Source organism: Caloenas nicobarica, chromosome 21, assembly GCF_036013445.1.
Source record: "Caloenas nicobarica isolate bCalNic1 chromosome 21, bCalNic1.hap1, whole genome shotgun sequence".
Taxonomy (NCBI): Eukaryota; Metazoa; Chordata; class Aves; order Columbiformes; family Columbidae; genus Caloenas; species Caloenas nicobarica.
The window spans coordinates 870,600-876,599 of NC_088265.1; positions in this window are offsets into that span (position 1 = coordinate 870,600).

Consider the following 6,000-nt stretch of genomic DNA (forward strand, 5'->3'; position numbering starts at 1 on the left):
GATCAGAACTGTCAGATGATCTCGGAGCACTTGGGAGAGTTTGCAAAGTCATAATTATATCTTTTAACCTGTCTTGCTCTTTGCAAAAGAAAGGTCCTATTATATTGAAATGAGATTATTAGCCATCAAATACTTTCTTTCTTGGGATTCTTCTTCTTTAAAAAAAATTCAAATACCTTAACTACTTTGCAATTGAATTTTTATAAGATTTACTTTTCACTAAATAAATGTTCTGTAGCAGCTATTTTTTAAAGTATTTTTAAAAGGGTGTTTTCAATATGCAGATGCAAAAAAAATCAGACTAAATGTCTGAAATGTCACCTGTATAATTAAAGGAAGATAAAGTTTCAGAGTTCGGTTCAGGTTTTTTGCCTGGCTCAGCTGATGAGCCTCACTGTTCAAATCCCTGCTTCTTTTCCCAATTCCATTGCCAAAAAATTTTTTTTTTTCTGAAACTCATTCATTTTCAACCTTCCATTTTGTGTCTTTTTTGCGTGTCCCTCCTTCTTTCCCAAACATGAAGAACAAAAAAAGAGGGGGTTATTAAAAAAAAAAAATCCACGTGATTAAAATCACTGCACTGCAGCGTCAATATGTGCTTGAACAGAGGGCGGTGACTGCAGTAAAGCAATCAGGGTAACACCAAAAAGCTTAGTAAAATATGATATCAAATTCAGACAAGAGCCTCTTTAAACTAGCTCATCCGAGTACCGGTTGGCAAAATAGTTACACTCAGTCCTAATTTGAAATTGGAGATTAGTTCAAGGTTCCACAAACAATAACTATTTAGCTGGTGTCTGAATGTCTAGCTGCATAAGGATTGAAGTGAATATAAAGCCGCTGAGATTCCCGAACAGCCGGGGCCTGGTCCGGAGCCCTGTGGGCAGCGGAGGATCCTCCACCTGCAGCCCCGGCCCTTTGTTGGACTGACCGGTCACTTCCATTGAATGATTAAAGTGCTGTCATTTATAGCACTATAATTCAGCCTGTGTCAGCCCTGCCATTATAAACTCTCTTTCTTTTCAAGGGTGGGTTATGTCTTGGCCATAAAAATTCATTCTGAGATTAAATTCAGCAAAGGAATTGTTCCTTGTGCAGACAAAACTCCCCGTTAAACTCACAGGCTGCCAGGAGGTCACAACTGGTTTACATTTTTTTAAGATATTAGATACATTTAAATTTTTTTAAATGCCCAGCAGAGCACCCAGGGCCCAGTCCCGCAGCACTCCCAGTCCTGGGAGTTGTTTTACCAGTGTGAGTGGTTCAAGCTGCTGGGGACTATTGCCACGCGTGTCGTTCCTCAGGCGCGTGCGGGTTTGCCGATGGCGCAGTGTGGTACGTGTTTGGTGCGCACTGTCAGGAAGCTCCGCAGTTGCATGCTGTCATAGTGCACGTGCATCTTCTGTTGACCGTGTACCTCTTTTTGAATTCCAAAGTCCAAGAATAAAGGCTATTATTTAATACACATTTCCTTAACCTTCCTCAAAGATGTCTCAGTCATAATGAAAACCAGGAGACTGAGAGATCAAAAGAACCTCCCTGATGTTAAATAAGGCCCCAATTATGAATGAGACTCACCTGGGGAAAATGTTCCTGAAGAACTTCAGGACAGGAAAGTGGGGAAATCCATTGAGCTGCACTTTCCATAAACCAAAGCACCTGCTGGATGTTAAGCATGTGTTGTCTGTATCTCTAGAACTGCCCCGTGCTCATGTTGCTCTGGTATTGAAACACCTCCCCGTCTTACCTGGTTTTAATACTCATGACCATATTACAAACTAAAGATTTTTTTTCCCCTGGTTTACAGGACAGACCCGGTGCCTTCAGGGAAACAACCCGACATGTTGTCAGCAGGTGTTGTCTGTCCGTCCAGCCTTCAGTTCCCCTTCTCACGCTAAAGCTGCAACACCAGCTACCTCTGAGTTCAAGGTAGGAGCAAATGTCTGGCTTTACTTCCGCATTTGTGCCCTTCTGTTTCTTTTCCAACTGGATGACTCGAGGAAAGAGTGGCAGATATCCATATAGTAGCTCAATAAGCCACCTTTCATTGTCTGTGTGTGCTAGAGAAGCAGGCAGGTAAAGCTAGAGAGCCAGTTCAACCTGTGTAAATTGGCAGTGTCCTCAGCCCACTGGAGCAGCTCCAGTTTATACCACTGAGGATCCAACTTGGAATTTCAGGGCTTTTCAGTCACCATCATAAATATCTCTTCTTTTTCTTGGCAATGAAAGAATCTATAGGGTAGTTCCAAAAAATTAAAAGAAGTTGTTGGCAGATGTGTCTATTAGTTTGAGCTGGGGATTTTTGCCTTTTTTGCGATTTGAGCTCAGTCACGGGGTAGCGTGGAGGTTTCTTAACGTCCACAGTAGCTTTGCCTTTGGCTGCGCAGTCAGCTGGGCTGTCCCTGGAGGAAGGTTCTTTGTTTCTCTGGATTGATTGTGGAGAAGCACAGGAGAGGTTTAAATGAGAGACCCTAGAAATACAGAGGAAGAGGAATCCAAAAGCTGCCCCTTGTCTCACTGACAAGCGACCCCGGTGCGTCCGGAACTCCACTCAAGTCAGGAGCTTTGTTCCAGCTCTTGACAGAGATGGTGTGTGGCTAATGGAACATAAGCAGTAGATGATGTCTCACTTTGCGTATTTGAAACATGAAAAATAGCACCTTTCTAAGCTGCAGATTCCTATGGAAAACGTTCTCAGCCTTCCGGGAGTAACATTCCTCGGCGGGGCAGGAGGTGCTGTGCCTTGGGAGGCCCTGCAGAGCCAGGCCTGTCACTGCGATGGCAGGAGATTGGGGCTGGCGCCTCCGTGGGTGTGAGTGTAAACACGGCGCTGGCTGTGCCAGCAGAACGTGCCCGGCGCTGTTAGCACTGCGCCTCCACTTCAGCTTTCTCCCGAGCCATTAGTGACGTGCTTGCAGTTCCGGGGGACGTGGAAATCGGCTTGTTTGCTCTAATTTGGCAATAGGGAGCTGTCAGCCCTTGGAGGCACTGGAGTACTTCCCTGAAGTCAAGAGTTGCTGTTCGGCAACTTTGCAGAGCAGATCTGAGAAGAAACCGAGCCTGTGTTTTGGACAGAGAAACGAGGTCTCAGTTGGTATGGCTCACCTCACCCTACCCATGAGCTTCTTCCTGCCGATCTTCCCGGTGCTGTCACCGGCCTGTGCTCTCCAGTGCCAGCACAAATCAAGGTGAAAGGTTGTATAAATTCCCATTCGGAGCTTAAGTTGTCTAGATTTTTAAATTTGGTCCTGGGGCGCGTTCAGGAAAAACGTCAAAGCCTTCTGCTCCGTTATTTGTGCTGACCTAAAAATAACTTTGGGGGCCCCACCTTAACTGAACATACTCCCTTGAAAACAGAGCAGTATACAAATTCCCATGAATTTGCCAGAAACCAAAGTCATCAGAAGCTCAAAAACAATTGCTCTTTGTGGTGTCACCCGTCCCGATAGAAATCAGTGGGTCTGTTGGAACACAGCAAGCAGCAGCTCCAACACGTGGAGGAAGGACTTGCTTTATCTCCAGCTGGACATCACCAAGTCTTCAGTCAGAGCCACCAATGCAGTAACTACCAGCCTTTCACAAACCCCCAGAGATCTGAGCAAAAATAGAAAGAATAAGAAAACAAGCTCTATCATAACTTTTGTTAAGGCAGGAGAAATAATGTCCCAGCCCACTCTGCTCCTTCACAGCCCCAGAAAGGTTTTATGAGCTGAAGCAATCAGTCTTGCAGGAGGTGCTGGAGAGGAAAAGGGAGACCAGGAAACCAGGGCCGTGTTTCCATGTGGTGTAAACCAGCAGTTTCAGCTGGTGGAAGCCGAGAGCTTTCCCAGCGACAGAGCGGCTGAGCCCAGGCTGTGCAAACCTCTCAAATCGATGGCAGGGAGGTGACTCCGGCTCCTCTTGGTGACCATCCCTGGGGACTGAATACACCTTGACTCTGTCTTTTCATTTTACAGGCCTTGCACAATAATCAACTCTTAATTCACCCTCCCACTTCTCTCCTCTCACTGCTGAGGAACAGCAGATGGGAGATTTCATGTACCATAAATATTTAGATTGTGCCTGTGTGTTTATAACACTTGCCGAGAGTGTAACTGGAGCAGCTCACACTCAGCAGCAGCACCTGATCTAGAAAGTTTTCCATCACCTCATAGGGACCCAGCAGCCGTGTGCCGCGCGCCGGCCACGCACTGGGGACCGGTAGCCGTGTTGTCCCTGCCCCTCTCTGCCCCCGCCCCGCTGGTGAATAGAAACAGCAGTAACAACACCGATGTGCTTTCTTGTCTCTTGGGAGCTGCCGCTCCTCAAAAAAAAGCTGTAGTTGGGATTGAATGGAAAGTTCGTGCAGCACTACCATGGGAAGGTGGCACGGGGAAAGCATGTCCCTGGATGAGCCGTAGGTTCTAGGTCACCTGTGCTCAGAGATCCGTAGGGCTTGCGCGTGTGAGCCTGAGCGTCTCAACTGCACGCTGTGGTTGCCTTTAGGGAGGTGAAATATCTAATGCAGGAACTTCTAAAGAGTAGGTTAGACCTCAGGAAGGACAGCCCAGCTGATCTTTACTTTGGGAGCACAAGAGCAGTCCAGCGGAGGCTGTAGGCCTGGATCAGGCAAAGCTGGGCTGTACTGGTCGCACTGGTTTAAGTGGGGTGGGCAGACCTGGCTCTGCAGCGCCTGGCCGGTCCCTGTGTCCCGCTGTGCTCAGCCCTGTGCTTTCCAGGGCATCAGGGCTCTTAAGTGTTATGGAATTTTCTGTGCTTTAATAAATGTGTTTTTACTAATGTTTCTTTAGGGGAAAATATTTTTCTTTCTTTGTGTAGCCTCTTTAGGACTTTCTGTGGAAGTTAAGCCAATAGTACTAGCTTTGGCTCTTTTTTCCCCTGTCCTGTGCTTTTTTCCTCTCTTTTTTTGGAGAGGAAATAAATCTCTGTTTTCAGTCCCTTCCCTTACTCCTATTCCACTTACCTGATGGGTTCTCTGTTCTGTGGCTTTAGAACCAGGAGTAATGACTCACTCAGAAGCTTAGGAAGGGTTTTCCTCTCTGGGCAAGCGATTTGATACTTGTCTGCTATGGGCATTATTCAAACCTTTTTTCTGGAGCCTTTAATACTTGTCCTGGTCAGAGGTAAGACATGGCAAGAGGTGGATTCTAAGTGATGCCCAGTTTGGTGATTGTTGGGCTCTTTAAAGATTGGTCTTTACCACCAATAGCAAATTTTTAATTTGGTGCAGTAAGGACTGTAACTAAGAATGAAAAAAGAGGAAGAGATTGAGAGAGAGAACCCTTCCTCATCTTGTTTTAGAATCAAGGGATGGAGAGGAAACATAAACTCAATTTTATGTGGATTATAAGGCACCTATAAAGAGAGTCATATGAACTGAGACACTTGGCTCTGTTACCCTAATGATACCTATGGAACAATATGTGAAACCTATTACACTATTCTGGATATATGTGTGTATATATATTTATATATATGTACAGAGAATGAGAGGAGGGAGACGAAATATGGGGCCTTTATTTTTATTGGCTTCTGCAAAGAATAAATTACACAGCAAGGGCAAGGTTAAATTATTGTAAATGTCTGTATGAAAGGCATCACTTAATTATTAACAGTCCACTACAAATAAAAGGTACATATGCTAAAATGGCCTGACCCGCTGGAGTGTGGGTTTTGTTTAAAATGGTTGCTGAGGCCCACAGCTGACTTGTTGTGTGTCAGACAGGCTGGAAAAAGAGGCAGGGTAAGGTTTCATTGAGAGTGGCTCACATCCATCCGGCCCTCTGTGCCAGATGTCCCGTGAATGCCGGGCAAAGGGGTGAGGGAAGGGGGGGCTCTGAACGGGGCAGCTCTATGCGGAGCAGGGGGCCCGTAAAACCACCTGGATGGACGGGGCAGGAGGGGACTGGTGGTGCTCACGGTTAAGCCTGTCTTATGGTCTTTCTCTCTTATTCCACAAAGGACATGATACAGATGGTACTGCTTTACTTGCAGTTTTTA